The following is a 20,612-nucleotide window of genomic DNA, read 5'->3' on the forward strand; positions in this document are numbered from 1 at the left end:
TTCCCCACGCAGGAAACCACCCCCCCCCCTCTCCCCACCCCCCAACCCTCCCTTGATTTCACTCGCGACTTCCTCGTCCATAGCACCTAATTCATACGAATAACCCAGCCGGTTCACAGCGAGGGAGAGTCCACATTTCGCACGGGAATTATTATTTTCCACGAAATCCTGATTTTCGCAACAAGATGAACTTAAGTTCAAATTTTAGTAAAGGTTTACATACCCTAAACGCCGTTACTTTTAGGGGTAAACGAGCTTAAAAAAATGATTCGTAATTTTAAGTCAAGTACGGGAGCGTGCTCCATAAAATTTATCCCTTCAATTGCTCTTCATATTCTCTTCATTCCTTCAATTGCTACCCATTGCTGCCAGCGGGTTTTCCACGTCTCTTGCGTCTTTTAGGAGGCAGCGCCTGGAATACTGCTAAGCTCCCTCGTTGTCCCTCTACGGCCTGTTGTAACGCTAAAAACCGAACCGTAATGACGTCCTATCGCCACGGATTTGAGGCAGGAGAAGAGGAAGAAGTCTGGTGGGCCAACTTCATGGCTCTAGGGTGGCTAAGGCATGGTCTTGGCAGATCCGGGTGCGAGTTTCCTTTTGTTCGTCTGAGAGCACTCGCGGTACCAACTTCGCACATACCTTTCAGATGCCCATGTTTTCGGTCACAAGTCGATGAATATCACTTTTAGGGGTGTCAAGCTCATCAGGAACCATGCAAACACATAAATCTACAATCCCTGTCCAACCAAGCCTTCACTCTAACAAGATTTCTGTCACTTTTTGAGGTCGTAGGGCATCCTGGACGTTCGACGCCTTCAAAATATTCTCTTGACCCCGAAAGAATTTGCGTCATCAAAAACATCCGATCTACCCATGGCGTTATCACCATAAGCTGCCTTGAACATATCACGTGTTACTTTTCCGTTTTTTCCCAGTGTCACGCAAAATTTGATAGCGTAACGCTGTTCCAATAACCGGTGCATGGCAGAGTGTAACGAGGTCACATTATAGAGGTTTCGCAGACGAACGATCTGCACTCCTCTAAGGCTAGGAGCCAACTGCCATCGGTCTGTAGCCTTTCCTGAGACTCCCCCGCCTCGAACCAATTCGGAGAAACCTCCGCCCGTTCGTCCGTCCGTCTATCTGGGAAAAAATAAGTCATACGACTTTTGGGTCAGACCTTGCATTTTCGATAGTTATTGTCCATCTTGTCACTTACAGTTCTCTGGTATGCGTATAGATGTACATCTACATCTACATCTACATAATACCCCGCAAGCCGCCGCAAGGGCGTGTGGCGGGGGGTGTTAGGTCACCAACCGTAAAAACGAAAAATACCACATGCAAAAAACAACACGGAAAATTACACCCCAGCAGCGCACACACTCATGCAAAACTCCCTCCATCCAATACTCATGCAAACACATACACCGCAAAACAGCAAAAAAGTGCACCCCAGGATACAGCACCAAAGCCATCCTAAAACACGCAAGCCAGGACACAACAAGCAAGAATGTGAAACATCACTACCACATGAAAATGCACCACAAAACACTCAACCCCCCAAAGAGACAGTAAAAGGGAGGGAATTCGACCCAACGATGCAGGTAGCAGGAATTTCCCCCCGCCGGGAGGGAAGAGGGACTGAAAGGGAAACTTAAAACAGATGAACAGAACACGAATGATGTCATGCGGAAAGAATGGGTTATTATAACAAAACACATAAGGTTAGTGGAGGAGCATGCATTTAAGTAGAACTAATTATTTTTTAGACACTGAGGGTGGCAAGTGGAATTTTTACTATCTATAATCCTACAGTTGCTATCCCGTATTGTCCGTGGGAAGAAGGAGTCCTTGAGTCGGCTAGTCCTGGCATCTATTTCCCGAATTTTATATGCATGATCCAAGCGACTAATGTATGTAGGAGTACGAATAATCTGCGAGACCTCGGTGCTGAAACATGCGGATCTGAATTTATTTAATAATTTCAGTCTTGCATTGAATCGTCTCTCTTCTAATGATTCCCACCCCAAATCCATGAGCATTTCGGTAACGCTTTGCGTTTTATCGTAGGAATTTTTTACAAAACGGGCTGCCCGGCGTTGAACCTTCTCAATTTCCCGAATGAGACCTTTTTCACTCGGGTCCCACACGCTGCATGCGTATTCTAAATGAGGCCTTACAAGAGCGTGGTAACAACGTTCCTTGACCTTTGAGTCACTTTTGCCGACAATGCGTCTAATGAATCCCAATTTTTTATTTGCTTGACCGCAGACTTTACGTATGTGAGTCCCCCAAGTTAAGTCTTTAGTGAATGTGACACCTAGGTATTTTACCGTATCAACTACTGCTAGGTCACCTCCAGCTAATTTGTAAGCTAATCCCGTTGATCTTTTAAAGAAATTTACCACTGAACATTTATTATAATTTAGAGTCAATCCCCAGTTAGAACACCATTTAGTAATGCAATCTAAATCCTGCGCTAGAATAAAACGATCCTCATCCCCAGATATCTCCCGATAGATCACCGTGTCATCCGCAAACATCCTAATGTTACTTTTCACTTCGCGGTTCAAATCGTTAACAAAAATCAAGAAAAGTAACGGCCCGATCACACTTCCCTGAGGTACCCCCGACGTGACTCGAACGCTGTCGGAACTAGCGCCATCAAGGACTACCCTCTGTTCCCGCTCTGAAAGAAAATCTTTAACCCAACTTATAGCGCCCTTGTTTATACCCGCGACCTTTAATTTATGAATGAGTTTACCATGTGGGACCTTATCAAATGCCTTTTGAAAATCTAAGAAGATGGCATCCACTTGCCTACCTCTCTCACCAGATACAAGTAAATCATGTGTAAATAATCCTAATTGGGTTTCGCAGGAGCGGGTTTTCCTGAATCCGTGTTGATTGTCACTTAAAAAGTTAATATTGTCTAGGTGTCTCATTATTGAACTGACAATTATGTGCTCTAAGATTTTACAACAGATAGAAGTGAGAGATATAGGTCTGTAATTACTGGGATCCTCCCTGTCACCACTTTTAAAAATAGGCGTTATTTGCGCGGCTTTCCAAATCTTAGGTACTTTGCACTCTGTGAGGGATTTGTTAAATATAAATTCAAGGTACGGGGCAATGTTTGGAGCTAAATGTTTTATCACCCTAGCTGGTATATTTTCGGTATATCTATATCATATCTCACATAGATACTGTAGTGTTTACACCTGTAGTTCTCGTGGCCTACCTTATTTGAATTTGTTTTTGATATTCTACAGGTTAATGTAGAATTTTAGATGGAAACAGCATTTGCAACGATACATTATAAGCTTCTGAAAAGAAGATACAGCTTGACATTCGACACTACGTTAAACCCGTCTTCGATACCGAATAGCTCTTTCCTCCCGCCATTCCGTCCAACATGTCTATCCTATTCTTTCCCCTTCCTCGAATTATTCTACAGAAATATGTGGTAACCAAGCATTATGAAAAACTTATGATGTTAGCACTCTTGGTGCTGAATCACCCCCTGCCACACACCCTAGATGTGGCTTGCAAGTTTCAAGTAGAAAATAAGGCCAACTCCCGAGTCGGCAGGAGTAGTTGACGAGCATTCCGGAAGAAGCGTTCCAGGAATGTTTCAAAAAGTGGAAACAAACGTTGTTTCAAGTGTATACGTTGGTTGGAATAGATTACTTTGAAGGGTACACTGACCAATAATTTTGTTGGTAAAGTATCTTTTTTTGTAATAAAAAAGTTCGGGTAGTTTTTAACAGAACTGGAATCCTTGCATACTTCCGTTAACACTCATACATCGTTTCTCAAATGATCATTCGATTCTCTAACTTCCAGTATTTCCTCACCCATTGATGGTCTTCTTCACGTCAATAACCACCCGCGACTTTCTGCTTCTACCCCTTCCTCCTTCTCCCATCAACCTTTCTTACACACACAAATGCACACACGTGCATATCCTTAAAACCTGAAGACATTAAACGAAGAGAGTGATTGAAGGAGAGACTGAGGGGGAAGAATCACAAAAGCTCAAGGCCGTCTCACTTAGATACTGTAGTGCATGCACCTGTTGAGTGATCTACGTTATTTGATCATGATCTGCGTAATTTGAATTTGTTTTCGGTATTCTACAGGTTAATGTAGATGTTTCGGATGGACACGTCATATAAATACAACGGTACAACGATACATTATAAGTTTCCCATAACACAACGCAACTTTACATTCGACATTATATCAAACCGTCTTCAATTCTTCATCCTCTTTCCCTCCCTCGATTCTGTCCAACAAGCCATTTCCTATTCCTTCCTCTTCCTCGAATTATTTCCGAAAAATGTAGTAACTTATTATTGATAAAAACTTAATTTTTGATTTTGTACTCTTGGGGTTAAATCACCCCCTACCACACACCCTAATCATGGCTGGACAACGTTATTCCGATTCCATATCGTTTGTGGACAAAATTAAATCTCTTCTGCAATTAATCTCTCTAATTTTATTGACATGAACTCTCCTCCTGTAGTGAAATAAGAGCTAATAATACATTTTCAACGTCATTGCTGAAGAGACATTCTTATTTCCAATTCAAACAAAAGATTTAATCCATAATATAATAGTCGTTCCATTGAGTGATTACCAACCTAGCGTCTATAATATTTTTTATTAACCACTCAGTTTATCAAAACAACGTTTTACAAATCTACAGGTTCCTGTACCTGTAGTTCCTCCACATTGTAGGCGATCCAATTCGGCGATTAACCCGGCTTCATAAAGATACCATTTATACTAGCAGCATATTTTAAATGAGGCCTAACCAGCGAAGGATAATATTTCTCCTTGACCTCTGCATCACATTTACCAAGTGCTCTTCTGATAAATTCTAATTTTTTGTTAGCTTACCCCCTTATCCCCGTATGTTTTTCACCCAGGAGAGATCGTGAGTGAGGGTAGCACGTCTAAGTAATTAATTGAGTGTACACTTTCCATTTTGGTGTTTCCAATGTAGTCGGCGTTCGGGAGGGAATTGCTATTTTTCCTAAAATTTATGACAACTCATTTTTTTTAAGTTTAATTCTAATTGTCAAGTGTCGCACCAGCAATTTATAGCATTAAAGTCATCTGATAAAGCTGCTCTGTCATCAGGATCACGGATATCACGGTAAACCCCTGCATCATCGGCAAATAAACGCATCTTACTGGTGACTACGGAGTCAATGTCGTTAACTTAAAGTAGAAATAAAAGAGGTCCCATAACGTTTACCAGAGGAACACCTGAAAAAACTTCTACTGTATTTGAGCTAACTCCAGCTATCACTACTCTTTGAACCCGGCCATACAAAAAGCCTTTCATCCAACCCCGGATATTTTTATCCGTGCCATATGCTTCTCGCTTAGCGAATAGTTTACTATGAGGTACTATGTCGGAGGCTTCCTTAAAATCTACAAAAAATTACGTCCAATGGAAAGTTGCTCTCTCCCGAAGAAAGAGTACTCGTGTAAATCCAAGATGGACAAATTGTTTAAGAGACCTTGGAAAATACTTGTTCCCTTACGTTATGAATGAAACGGCAGAACTCAACCCACGGTTTTAACTGGTTCCACGCCATCACTATTATCACAAGCAGTAATAGTATTAGTCAATCGGGTTAAGTTGGTTTTTGCGATATGGACCCAGGTCGCTCACACTGTTGCTAAGTCATAACTAATAGTGAGAAAAAAATATTCTTGATCACAGCATCAAGTTTTCTGGAAAAAAATCGTTCTTTAGCTCTGCGTACTCCCTACCTCATTTAATTTCAGAAAAAACGCCTGTTCTCCCTTCTTCCCTCTATCATTCCCGCTATCAAAGCATTCTTCCCTCTGTTTGCGAGGTTTGTTCAAATAATATTGAGAAATTGAGTTATTTGGAATGAATTTCATTTATTCATCCACATTAATGTTATCCACTTCGAAGTAGTCCTCTTTAGATTTTAATATTATACACTTAAACCAGCGCCTTTTACAATCTTCAAAAACACTTCTGGAACTGTTCAGTTGGTATAGCCGTATAGCTCTCTCTCTCTCTCTCAGCGATGCGTTTTTAATCTCAATTTATGTTTGTAAAACGACGGCCCTTAAAGGTTCTCTTTATTTCTGGAATGAGTCAATAAAAGTCACACTTCGTATATAGCCATGTTTGGCGAATATGGAGGCATCATTGTTGGCCAACAGTGCTGTTTTCGACCAACAATTCACGTACAACAAGCAGTGAACTGTGTGATTAGCAGGTGCGTTATCGTGGTGTATTATGAAAAAAAATCGTCCTTTGGTTCTGCATACTTCCTATGATTCCTACGATTCCTCGTATCATGAACAAAAAGCGCGGTCATAGAGTACGAATAAGGCATGTGCGTACTAGCTTCGGGTGTTAGCATTTGTTTAATCTGCAGGAACTTACTTTTGCTCTAATTAACCCATGATGAGATGATATCTCAGGCTGCATGTTTAATCAAATCACTGTACTATGCTAGTTAATCGCTCGACGTATCGCAAAAGAAAGCAAATTATACCGGCGAATTTAAAATAAATGACTTTGAAAAAAGTGTGAATAAATACTATTTTTCCCAGCATAAGATTTTAATGCTTAACATCTTCATTCTAAAAACGTCATATATTGGCGCCGAGAGTTAATATTTGTGCACAGAACCTTATTTGCTCATCTTATATTTCATTGTAACGTGCATTCTTTGATAGAATTGAAGAATTTTTTAGTATGGTTAAGCTAGAAAAATGTGGTTTGGACGTTTGCGAAAGATAACATGGCATTCCGCGAATGAGAAATAGTGTTTAATTCCTACTCTCAGTTATAGACTCACCTTTCTTTTGTTCCAAAATAAATCTTTAATTTCTTATGGATGATTCTTGTTCGGTTCGAGGAGCACGGTTAGCGCTTGTACTAGAGATGGCTCCGAGTCCGCCAGTGATCCGACGTTTCCTTTCCCACGCCCACTGAGAGGAAATGTCACCGAGACTCTCAGCAATTGAGATCAGCACTACGCCTGCAATGTAGAAGGGGAAATAGTTTGATTTTAACGTAATATTTATGCTCGTGTAGGGTAAATTCGCATCCCCGGAAGCAAATCTGACGATTTGGTGTCACGGATATTTTGTGTTTCCTCAACAAAAAGCCATATTCGTCAGAATTCCTCCATGAAACCATCTTGCAAGGAATTTTTAACGTACAATTCACGCCCAAACTTTCGCAGTCCTTGTAGCACAGTGTCTATAAAAATGATAAAAATCCTGCCCTGCCTCTCTTCACTAACAGCGATATGGCGACTGAAGCCATACTGTAAGGACTGTTTTCATAGGCTAACGGATCTGAAAACAATACACTTTTATTTCTATTATTATGAATGCTTTATCCATTGTTGATATCCATGATGTGATTATCCATTTTTGTCAGGCTCCCGCCTTCCCAATTATTAGGAGGAAGGGTGGGAGGAATAATTTTTGGTTCAGATATCAACGTTTTTGATGATCTTATCATTTCATACAACAAAGCGGCCATGGATTCCATGCGTATCTTTAAGAAGTTAAAGATATAATTTTTATTTTTCAAAATCAAAAAAATCTTACAGGCTGCCGCCGTGAAAAGATACTTTCAACGGTTTTTGCCGTTAAACAACACAAACAGAAACATTTTACACATGGTTAGTATGAAAAGTATCAGGAAAAGTTTCGAAAAATAACATCTTCAAAGTAACATCCCTTGAGCGTCGACATATTCTAGCCAGCGGATTTCCCACGACTCGAAAGCTCCCTGCTAGGCGGAATGGCCCAAAAGAGTACGCGGGCATGCTTCTTTGACGGCACTTAAGGGTGTCCTTTGTGAGAGTATTTCACTTATGGGAACAGAAAATAGTCTGTTGGCGCCAAGTCGGGACTGTAAGGGAGTTGGGGAATCGTCGCGATGTCGTTGCAGAAGGTCTTTGCCAGCAAACGCTCCACTCGATTCGAACCACCGGAAATTCGAAAACTGGAGACCTTCTTTTATTTTTTGTGTTTCTTTGTCCATTAGTGCTGACTTCATATACATTACATATAAATAAATCCCAGACCGGGATTTGAACTCCGGATCTTTCCACTTGCCGGGCGGAGTCTCTCAACCACATGAGCTATCCAGGAAACATAATTTACACTGAGATCTGCGATGCTTTATGCAACCATGTGCCCCGATTCTTTGGCCAAGAGATGGCAATGGGGAGCTGTTTCTAGGAAATGTTTTTAAATTCGTGATCTGCTTGATTCCGCCTTCCCTACCTCTCCTGTGTTCGTCCTGTATGTGTGTGTGTATATATATATATACCACTATACCAATATTGGTATATATATATAAAAACCATAAACACAGTAATCAACCCGAAGGTCGGTTAAGTAGGTGATGGTAGAGTACACTCAGTACTAAGCCCTATACGGCGTGTGAAATTCACACATCAGGGTAGGGGGGCCAGTGCCTTTCCCTGTGCCGGTTATAGTTTCCCAGGAAGATCTGGTACCCGAAAAATCACATAGCTTGGGTGGAGCTGCAGGTGCCCAGAGTGCCTTGCCCAAGAATCGATCCCGGGCCCCTCCGGTCAGTAGCCCAACGCTCTACCCCCTGGACTACCGCGACCCACTGGTATATATATATATATATATATATATATATATATATATACTCATATATACAGAAACAGATATAAGGAAAAGGGATAGGAACACATATAAAGGACGAACACAATAAAGGTGGGGAAGGCGGAATCGAACGGATCACAAGAGTAAAAATATTTCCTTGACCGGGACTCGAACCTCGGATCTTTCCACTTGCCGGGCGGATGCTCTAAAGAATCGGGGCGCTTGGCGACATATTAGATCACGGATGGTTAAGAGCATCCGCAAGTGGAAAGATCCGAGGTTCGAGTCCCGGTCAAGGAAATATTTTTACTCTTGTGATCCGTTCGATTCCGCCTTCCCCACCTTTATTGTGTTCGTCCTTTATATGTGTTCCTATTCCTTTTCCTTATAACTGTTTCTGTATATATGAGTATTTATTCGCCGTTTGGCGGGATTTCGTGTTTGAATGTGTGTATATATATATATATATATATATATATATATATATATATATATATACATAATATAATAAATATAATATATATATATATATATATATATATATATATATATATATATATATATATTTCTTCAGAATTCCAAGTGGCGTTAAGAAATCAATCCTTTTTTACCCCGGAATGTCGTCTCGCGTCATTAAATTTCTGGCACTTTTATAAGTATTTCTGTAAAATCACAGGAAACGCAAGAAAATTAACGACGCGTGTTGAAAAATGACAACTACTCCAGGAATCTTCCCTCTAAAAAGATTGTCGCGATTTCAAAATCCCATTGTGGTTACTTCTGAGACTTTGAATGCAATAATACTACGTATTTTCTCAGTTAAAGGCTTTTGCAGCTTGGCAAATGGAAATTAAACAAGGAAGGTATTAAATTGTATGGATATATTTCAGGAGTTTGACTTTTTTTAAGGTGAAGTAGTTGTTTGAAAAAAGGGGAAAGAGGTATATGCGTATGTAGAAGTGGTTACTTGCGACGGTGTCTTCAACTCACCAATGCACTTGAGCTTACTTGAAAAATAAAAAAAACTTAAGGTGATTTTTTATACCAACAGTCATTTTACCGAGATGAGAAAAAGAAGAGAAATTTGTATGCCGACAAACTTAATAAAAGCCTTTTCCACGCTTGTCAATAACCCGCAACTTTCTCCTCAAAGAAGTGCCATTTGTGCTAGTTTAATTTAGCGATGCTTCTTTAGTAAAAACATTTTTTTGGCATAAAAAAACAACTCATTTCAAAATTAACAGTTGTCAGATTGATGCCATTCTCATATTAGGCAAATATCATTCGCTCATGCGTTAAAAAAATACTGTATTGAGAAATATTAGCGCTTGGAGTCCATATACTTTGAAATTTCGCGACGTGGTTAATAAAATGAAGCTCTAGGAATAGTAGGATATGAGAGAAATGAATGAAAAGTAGAGATGAAAACTGTTGAGAGAAATTTAAAGAAGGCATGAAAAAATGGGTTAGGATTCTTTATACAGAGAGAAAATGGGATACTGAATACTGTGAAATATGGGGAGGAGAATGCTCAGAAAACGAGATAGAGAGATGGGTAAATAGGCATTCAGAATGGGATGAGAGGTAGGTACGAAGTATACATGTAGAACTAACAGTATGACTTTAGCGTTTTATTTGTTTCTGTTGTGTATGTGTGTGTATGTATATATATATATATATATATATATATATATATATATATATATATATATATATATATATCACTCACGGACCCTCAAGGTAGACGGACGTGTTTTCAAGCAGCGCATTAGCGACCGCTCGAGAGGATTAGTGACCGCTAGAAGGCACACTCCCTTGGGCGAAATGGGAAAGGGCATGGCGGTGGATGTAAAGTGTGTTATTTGCCGTAGAAAATTGAGAAATGGAGTCCAGTGTAGTGGGTGTTGCTCTTGGTACCACTTTAATTGCTCTAAGAGTAAACTGGAGGATTGCGTGAGTGATAATTGGCAGTGCAGTAAGTGTGAAAGTCAGAAGAATCGAAGAGGTTTAGAAGAAAAGGAGGAGGTAATTGAAAAGCTGCAAGCGGATTTAAACATCGCTCGGAAGACAATTTTCAGTCTTTCCGCTGAAAATGAGGAACTGAAAGCATCATTAACAGAGATGAGGCGGCGGGTGAAACAGCAAATCGAAGATGATCTCCACTTTGTCCGAAGGTGTGATAAGAGGAAACCGGAAGATTTCGCTCCGTTGGCTTTCGTGCTGTATCCTGGGGTGCAGTTTTTTGTTGTTTGGCGGTGTATGTGTTTGCATGAGTATTGGATGGAGGGAGTTTTGCATGAGTGTGTGCGCTGCTGGGGTGTAATTTTCCGTGTTGTTTTTTGCATGTGGTATTTTTCGTTTTTACGGTTGGTAACCTAACACCCCCCGCCACACGCCCTTGCGGCGGCTTGCGGGGTATTATGTAGATGTAGATGTAGATGAAGATTTAAGGCCGACCAGAAGTGGAACAAGCTCATGTGACGCGGATGCCGATCGGGCTGGAGGAATACGGGAAAGCATCCTACGGAGAGAGCAGCAAAAGAAGCGAGGAGATGGAAGGAAGGATAGGATAAACGTGAGACCGAAGAGGGAAGTGCTTCCGATGAGGGAGGTCATAGTGTCAAGGGAGGGGAGGTCTCTTGGTGATCCAGGGCCACCCAAAGTGAAAATATTTGGTGATTCCATAATACGTTTCGTTGGAGATTGTGGCGATAGTATCAATGAAGGCGTTCAGTGTTTTCCGGGGATAAGAGTGGAACAATTGGACAATAAAATAGCTAATATGGCTAGTGATGGTGATGAAAGTGTTGTCATAATTCACGTAGGGACAAATGACGTAAAAAGTGCTAAGTCAGAAGACCATCTAATCGGTTTTATTTGGGATTTGGCGACCTCGGCCAAAAATAAGTTCAAAAGTGCTCAAATTGTTATTAGTGGAATTCTTCGTAGAAGGGACATACATTGGAAGAGAATTGACGCCATAGACGAAGGAATAGAGTGGGTTTGCGTGCAACAAAGTCTGACATTTGTGGACCCGAATTGTTGGGTCGGTGATAGACACTTGGGCCGCGATGGAGTGCATTTAAACAGGAAGGGATCCCTGGTTTTGTCAAATCTGTTTAAAAATGTCGCACTAAAGCTCAGTGAGCAGGGAAACCTGTAATGGGCACAAGAGGTGGACCTCGCAATACCGAAGGAAAGGAAGGTAAGGGCTTAATAGTTTTGCAGGTAAACTGCCGAAGTATTCTAAATAAAGTATGCCATTTCGAGACGTTAGTTGATGCATGTAATCCGGATATTGTGATAGGTACGGAGTCGTGGCTAAGTGATCATATTATGTCAAACGAGATTTTTCCCCAAAATTTGTCAGTTTACAGAAGGGATAGGGATGGTCGTGGAGGGGGGATATTTATATGTGTAGATAAAAACCTAATAAGTACATTGGAATGGGTAAGAGATGATTGTGAGATGATGTGTGTTCATGTTAAAGGTAGGAATGGAGGGAAAATTTTAAAAATAGTTGCTATGTACAGAAGCCCAAACGAAGGGATGTACGCAGTCGAGGTATTAGCAGACATATGCTCGGCTAACCCTGAGGATCACACCCTCATAGCGGGGGACTTGAACCTTCCAGGTATTCAATGGTCGGCAGACGAGGTCACGGTGGGGGGTGGGAAGGCCCAAGAAATCGTTAGTCGTCTTATAAACGAGGAGGGTTTTGTACAGATGGTGGAAAAACCCACGCGCGGGGGAAACATCCTCGACGTCATACTTGTGAGACCGAAAAAGTGGGTAGGGGAAGTCGATGTCCTTCCGGGAATAAGTGACCATTCAGCTGTGCGTATATATCTAAACTGGGAGAGGGCTCAGTATAAGGGGCTAGTAAACAAAAAGATAGTTTGGCAATATAAACGGGGTGATAGGGAAGGGTTACAGACCTTTTTAAGGGAAAAATATTCAAAATGGGTAAGTGGTGGGCAGAATGTAGAAGAAATCTGGAAAACATTTAAGGGGATAATGGAGGAGGGATTAAATAAATTTGTCCCGAAAAAAATTCTTAAAGAAAATACTGATCCAGAGTTCTACAACCGCAAAATTAGATCCTTGAAGAAAAAACTGAGAGTGATTCACAAAAAACGGAACGAGAGCTCGGAATGGCTCATAATTTACAAAAAATTAGTTCGTGAATTGAATAGAGAAAAGAAAATAGCCAAAGATAGTTTTCTACAGAAAATAATCGGGATAGATAATGGAAATAAATTTTACAAGTACCTCCGGAGGAGGAAAGACAACAGGGAAAACATAACAGCTTTAAAAAAAGAGGATGGGACACTAATCGTTGATGATAAGGAAAAGGCTAATACGTTTAATAATTGGTATGCAAGTGTATTTAAGGTTATGGTAAATAAAAAGGATCCTGTAGATTCATCTCTGAGTCAACAAGGAGGCGAAAAAATATTAAATACCAAAAGTATTAAAACGACGAGCGCAGAAATTTATAAAAAAATTATGAAAATGAGGGCAAATAAATCAAAAGGGCCAGATGGTATCTCAATTGACTTGCTTAAATTGGGCGGTAGTGTAGTTTCAAATTATATAAATCATTTATTCAATGTTACGTTAAACAATAATGCTCTGCCAAATGCTTGGAAGGAGGCATATGTTACGCCAATTTTCAAAGGAGGAGATAAGGCACTAGTTGATAATTATAGACCGGTAAGCTTGACATCAGTTGTATGCAAGCTATTAGAAAAGATAATGGCTGATTATCTCTGGGACCTGTGGGAGAGTGAGAATTGGTTGTATAGTCGTCAATACGGTTTTAGAAAAGGGCACTCTTGTGAAACTCAGCTATTAGGGTTCTGCCAAGAAATGTTCGACTCTATGGATGCGGGAATAGAGGTGGATGCTATAATAGTCGACCTGTCAAAAGCCTTTGACAAAGTTGACCACGATCGCTTAATGCTTAAGATGGGCCAATTGCCACTACACACAGATGGAAGAGTAATCTCTTGGGTCAGAAATTTCATGGAAGGTCGAACACAAAGGGTAAAATTAGGAGAAGTGTATTCTGAAAAAGCAAGGGTAACATCGGGAGTCCCACAAGGAAGCGTACTTGGCCCGCTATTGTTTTTAATATATATAAATGATCTCCCAATAAATATTAATTCTCAGTTAAGACTTTTTGCAGACGACTGTATTATCTACAGGAAAGTCGAAAATGACAGAGACCGTGACAAACTTCAGAGGGACATTAATAAAATGGCAGATTGGGTGACAAAAAATGGGATGGATATTAATGTTAACAAATGCAAATCCATCACTTTTAGCAATAAGGTAAATGGAAACCATAGGGAATATAAATTCTCTGAAAATGTCATTCCTAGAAGTGATACTGTCAAATACTTAGGTGTATATTTAACTAAGGACTTAGGGTGGGGGCTAAATGTGGAGTACATCTATAAGAAAGCTTTCAAAACTCTTCATTGGGTAATGAGAAACCTCAAAGGGAGCGTTAGAGCAACCAAGGAGAAGGCGTATCAGACCCTGGTAAGACCAATTTTAGAGTACGCTTCTCTTGTATGGGACCCTCATGAAGAAGGTCATATCAAAAAACTTAAAAAGGTGCAAAGAAAGGCTGCCCGATATGTACTGGGGAAGCATAGGAGGATGGAGAGGATGTCTGGCATGCTAGAAACGCTGGGGTGGGAACCTCTGAAAAACTAGAAGGAAAGTAAGCACACTTCGTGGAATGTTCCGAATTCTGAAGGGGGAGAAAGCTTGGGCAGATCTTAGGAAAGAGGCGGGGAACCCAAATTTCATAGGGAGAAATGATCACAAATTTAAGGTAAAATGCCGGGAACAGAGAACAAATTTTAAAAAAAATTCTTTTCTAAATAGAACAATTGTTGATTGGAACATCTTACCTTCAAAAATATTCGAGCCCTTTCCTAACAGAGTGTATACTTTTAAGAATAGATGTAAGGTATATATGTAAAAATTTGATTTATGTGTGGTGTATGGTATTATATGTTATAGCTTAATTTTTTTTATGTATCTTTTTTTTTTCTTGCTGGTTAATGGTTGTAAATGGGATGAGGATTCACTTGTTTTGTTAAAGAGATCTGTCTTTGATATAACCAGTCCTTATCCTTTTTCCTTATATCTATTTTCATTTGAATATATATATATATATATATATATATATATATATATATATATATATATATATATATATATATATAAAACACTTTTTGAAAGTCTCACGGACGTGAATAATAATGTATAACACTTAGCACTAGTGGACACAGACAAAAACACAGAAACACACAAAAAAGTGACTCACTATTTTTCGAATTTTCGGTGGTCGTGACCCCCTTTATCAAGGAAGAGAGGGTCCCTCTCTTCCTTGATAAAGGAAAATTCGAAAAACAGTGAGTCACTTTTTTGTGTGTTTCTGTGTTTTTGTCTGTGTCCACTAGTGCTAAGTGTTATACATTATATATATATATATATATATATATATATATATATATATATATATATATATATATATATATATATATATACACACACACGAGGGTCATCCGGAAAGTAGTACCCGTTCGTGAAATAAAAAGACAAAAGTAAATATTAACAAACATAAAAAATTTTATTTGAAAGAGGATACTTTAAACTACTTCTCAACATAATCTCCAAGCAAATTAAGGCATTTGTCATAACGTGTGACAAGTTTCTGTATTCCTGCTGCATAGTCCTTCGCCGCCAGCTCATTGAGATACGCGAGGGACCCATCTTGCACAAATTTTTGCATAATGCAGATGGTGTTTAACAATTTCATGAACAATTGTTCGAGAAACATTGGGAAAATGCTCACAGATGTCATCAATTGTGACGCGCCGATCGTTCCTCACGAATTCGTCAACTGAGCTCACCAGTTGGTCTGTAATGACAGACGGTCTCCCCGAACGCTCATCGTCGTGTGTGTTCCCCCTCCCCATGTTGAAGTTGCGACACCACCGCCGAACAGACGACTCGTCCATTACATTGTCTCCATACACCTCCTTTAATTGGCGATGAATATCACATGGGCGAACGTTTCTTGCATTGAGGAATTTAATCACTGCCCTCACTTCACAACTGGCGGCGTTCTCAATTTTTTTAAACATTGTAAACAATCACAGAAACAACACAGGCAATGCTAGCGTCACGCAACTTGGCTCAGAGAAGGCAGACAAGCCACTGAAGCTATCTGACCTCGTCCAGCGGCTACTCGCGTCGTCAGCACTTCATGCGGCACGAACGGGTACTACTTTCCGGATGACCCTCGTGTATATATATATATATATTCAAATGGAATAGATATAAGGAAAATGAATAAGAACACATATAAAAGACGAGCATAGGAGAGGTGGGGAAGATGGAATCAAGCAGATCAAAACTGCACAAATATTTCGGTGCGGGGTCAGGCCAGAGTTTAGCGTGGTGCCGAAAGTCGCTGGTTCAATTCCCGTGACTGGTGAAAAGTTTTCAGCATAGAAAAACAATTGTTAATAGTTTTTCGGAACGAAACAAACACACACAGGGGCATAGTACAAAGGGGCTAATAATACATTTTCAGGATCATTGCTAAAGAAACATTCTTCTAATTTATGCATTTTTTTCCCGCCAACTAAAAGTAAACAGAATAACGTTGTCCGATCACGATAGGGGTAAAAATATTCGGGTCAAAATTATTCTGGTGTGTATTCACTCCCTGCCATATACCCTAACGGTGGCTTGCAGGATACTAAAAAATGCTAAAAATACAAGGGAAGTAATTTGTGATTTAACTTGCGCTCCGTGAGTAATTCGCCGCCTAGTTCCTCTAATATTTTGCATACGCTACTAAGTTTATCATTACAACGTTTTACAAATCTAGCTCCTATCTACGCTTCACGCGATCCAATTCGACAATCAATCCAACTTCGCAAGGATCCCATTTAGCAGCATATTCTAAATTAGGCCTAACCAACAACAGATAACATTTATCTCTGACCTTTTCATCAACTTCAACCGGCAATATTCTAATTAATCCTAATTTTTTGTTAGCTTGTTGCTTGATATTCCCCGCGCATTCAGTATACGTACGTATGCGTAGCTGTATGTTTCACCCCAGGAGAAGCTGTGAGTGGTAGTGATTAAGAAAATGTTCAAATCCACATTTGCAGAGGATCGGACATAATTCATCCCGTGGACCACCGTCCCTTCCTGTGTTTGATTCCAATCGACACAAACAGAGTAAGGCTTTCGCGGAACAGAGACAGATTCGAAATTGAACGCTCTGGTCGAAAATGGCGCCACAAGGGCGCGAATCTCTCCCCCTTCGCCCCCTTTCGTCCACCCTCTGCGTCTGAAGGCTCTCACCCAACGGGACGGAATAGAGCCGGAAATTGTCATTCATCGCGTGACCTTGCGCTCATAACTTCCGGTTTCTGCCAGATTCATTCTACTGTCACGGGATGAGTTAACTCACTGGCGTCGATTTCACGTGTTAAAGCACACGGAGGATTCATTCTTACGTCACTCAACACTGCGCAACAATCGAGCCACGACGCCATTCGTCAAACGAAAAAGCATAGGCGCCAATCTGCTATGGAATCAATTGTCATTTGAAATTGCGTGGGGAAGATAAGTGTTAGAATCTATTGTTGGATTAAATAAAACGCTTTCGCCTAGCAAACAGATGTCTATTCCGTAGATAAAACGCCTTTATTCAAAGGGTGAGTATGGTAGACTAATGCTGGATAGTCCTACAACAAACTAGAGATTCGGATTCGATATCCGGGTGATGTCTCAGCTATAAAAACCTATACAATATCAAAGAAGCCGTATGTTCTAGTCGTCAAAGCTTTGTTGGAAACTTCAGAAGGCATATAAAATGGAAGCGAAGGTAAAATTATAGATTATACCGTCTCTATAGTGATGATGATGAAAATTCATTATAAGTCCCATTGTACCATGGTGATAGACATCTCATGTCAATATAATTACAAAGACCAGTTGTAGAAGAGATGAAGTTAAGATGTCATTTATCCGTGGAATGATTAGGGATCGGAATAATGTTGTCTGACCGCGCTTGGGGTTTGAAATGATTTTTTTCTTTTTTCATTCTAATTACCATAGTGTACTGTGATCATCATCAAAATTAAGATAATCTTATTATTACATGCTTTATAGTTTTTAATCACCTCCTGCCATTCACCCTAACCGTTGGCTTGCAAGGTGTCATGTAGAAAATAGATAATTACCCTGAATATGTGAAAATCACGCGTAGGGCTCAGTATGAAGTAAGATCTACCCTAATCTATTGAAGCCCACTTTCGAATTGAGTTCTGGGATTGTTTTCTAATCGAAATATGCATCTTTGTAGAAATGTAAACCGAATGAATTTTCAACCGCGCATATTTCCAGTCAGAGCTTCCAAGATTTACCAAAAAAAAACTCGAAGGCAATATCAATTTGGATTCAACTAGTAGGCTCAACATTCCAGAAAAATTTTATCCCACGTCTCCATCGCTTGTGGTTCCTATGATTAGCTGCACGCAAGCAAAAACCCGCCATCCCTAGCCTTTCCTTTATTTTGGAACTACGCATTATGACCAAAATCCCCGAGCCTGGCAGTTCCGACGGAGTATAACCTTGGCAGTGTCAGTAGTGCCCCAAGCTGAAAACTAGATTGATCTTTCAAATCGCAATTGGCCCTTTTCTTTAAATTTGATCGTCACTTAACTGAAACAATCATAATATGCCTATATGTTCACTTCCTAGATTGCATCCGTAAATTGTCGAACAGTTTCTTAGTTTCCTGAACAAATTTCCTGCCAATCAGCAAACTTTCTCTTTACTATCAATCTTCCAACAAAAACCACAATAATCAACCATAAGGTTAATCAGTGATTCCCTCTGGAATAACTTCATTGAACTAACGTTATATCTACATCTACATAATACCCCACAAGCCGCCGCAAGGGCGTGTGGCGGGGGGTGTTAGGTCACCGACCGTAAAAAGGAAAAATACCACATGCAAAAAAACAACACGGAAAATTACACCCACAGCAGCGCACACACTCATGCAAAAATCCCTTCATCCAATACTCATGCAAACACATGTACCGCAAACCAACAAACAACTGCACCCCAGGATGCAGCACGAAAGCCATCCTACAACACGCAAGCCAGGACACAACAAGCAAGAATGCGAATCTCCACCATAACATGCACCACAAAACACTCTACCCCCCGCGGAGTCTGTAAAAGGCAGGGAATGCGACCCAACGTTGCAGGTAGCAGGAATTTCCCCCCGCGGGGAGGGACGAGGGATTGAAAGGGAGACTTAAAAACAGATGAACAGAACACGAATGAGGTCATTCGGAAAGAATGGGTTATTATAACAAAACACATGAGGTTAGTGGAAGAGCATGCATTTAAGTAGAACCAATTATTTTTTAGAGGGTGGCAAGTGGAATTTTTGCTATCTATAACCCTGCAGTTGCTATCCCGTATTGTCCGTGGGAAGAAGGAGTCCTTGAGTCGGCTAGTTCTGGCATCTATTTCCCGAATTTTTTATACATGATCCAAGCGACCAATGTATGTAGGAGTACGAATAATTTGCGAGACCTCGGTGCTGAAACATGCGGATCTGAATTTATTTAATGATTTCAATCTAATTGGTTTCCAATTATATCAATTGTTGTCAATTAAATACTTTGTAATTTCCACCAAATGCAGAAAAAAACAAAGTTTTTGATCACCAACAATCTAACCCGAAGCTTGATTTAACATGTTAGGCTACGGCTCGATTAGCACTAAGTTAAACCAACAAACGTTATGAGACATTGACACGCATACAGGTTAGAAAGGGGGGTGGGATAACAGCTGAGTTCCTTGTGTGGTTTGTAATTATAGCAGTCTTTGACAGTCTGCGACACTGATTAGCAAATTTATGTTCATTTCATGGATCGTTTTAAGTGGTTGGCACTCGTCGTGGCGGTGGAGGTCCCGACAGCGCATGCACGAATCGAAACCGTCAAGGGAAAACCGTCGAGGAATACGAGGAAACCGTCAAGTTCTAAATATAAAGGCTTCCCAGAAAGTAACCTTCGTTTTCATTTAATGAGCGAAATAGTAGTGGGGGAGGGGGCAAATATTTGCTGTATTCACACACACACACACTAAGGCAGTACACCTCGATCTGCAGAGTTTGGAAGGTCGCGCCGATTGGTATTTGTTACCAGTAGCAAGTCAAAATGAACAATACAATCGGAAATCCTGCTTAATGTTAAATCCTGCATCCGGTGAACAGCCCCCCGGATGTCATCTCTTGGCCAAAGAATCGGGGCACTTAGTGACATAAAAGACCCAAAGATCTCAGCGTGAATTACGTTTACTCGATAGCTCAAGTTGTTAGAGCATCCGCCCGACAAAGTGAAAGATCCGGTGTACAAGTTCCGGTCAAGGAAATATTTTTGCGCTAGTGATGTGTTCGATTCCCTCTTCCCCACATCTTCTGTGTTCGTCCTTTATGTGTTTTCCTGTCCCTTTTCCTTACATCTATTTCCATCCGAAAGAATATTTGTTCGCTATACGGCGGGATTTCGTGTTTGAATACATATACACGGCCTGTGAAATTCACAGGTCAGGGTAGTGGGGTCAGTTCCTTTCCCTGTGCCCGCTATGGTTTCCCAGGAATATCAGATACCCCAAAAATCACACTGCTTGGGTGCAGCTGAGGATGCCCGGAGAGGCTTGCCCCGGGAATTGAACTACGGTCTGTAGTCGACCCTTGGACTAATTCCACTCATATATATATATATATATATATATATATATATATATATATATATATATATATATATATATATATATATATATATATATATATTCATTCGTTTAAGAAAGGAGAA

General features: G+C 40.3%; 1 protein-coding gene and 1 long non-coding RNA gene across 2 annotated transcripts in view; one reads left to right on the forward strand and one right to left on the reverse strand.

Moving 5' to 3' along the window:
* LOC139691364 (uncharacterized) overlaps positions 1 to 20,612 on the reverse strand; it is a 115,935-nt gene that overhangs the window by 61,499 nt on the left and 33,824 nt on the right. The window contains exon 2 of the long non-coding RNA XR_011701591.1: positions 6,867 to 7,049. This is a non-coding gene — a long non-coding RNA (uncharacterized lncRNA). The remainder of the gene's footprint in view (positions 1 to 6,866; positions 7,050 to 20,612) is intronic.
* Positions 1 to 20,612, forward strand: part of Hil (peptidase hillarin) — an 84,218-nt gene that overhangs the window by 9,222 nt on the left and 54,384 nt on the right. The window lies entirely within an intron of this gene.

The sequence above is a fragment of the Hetaerina americana genome, unplaced genomic scaffold (assembly GCF_022747635.1).
Source record: "Hetaerina americana unplaced genomic scaffold, ioHetAmer1.1.p SCAF_33, whole genome shotgun sequence".
In the NCBI taxonomy this organism is placed as follows: domain Eukaryota; kingdom Metazoa; phylum Arthropoda; class Insecta; order Odonata; family Calopterygidae; genus Hetaerina; species Hetaerina americana.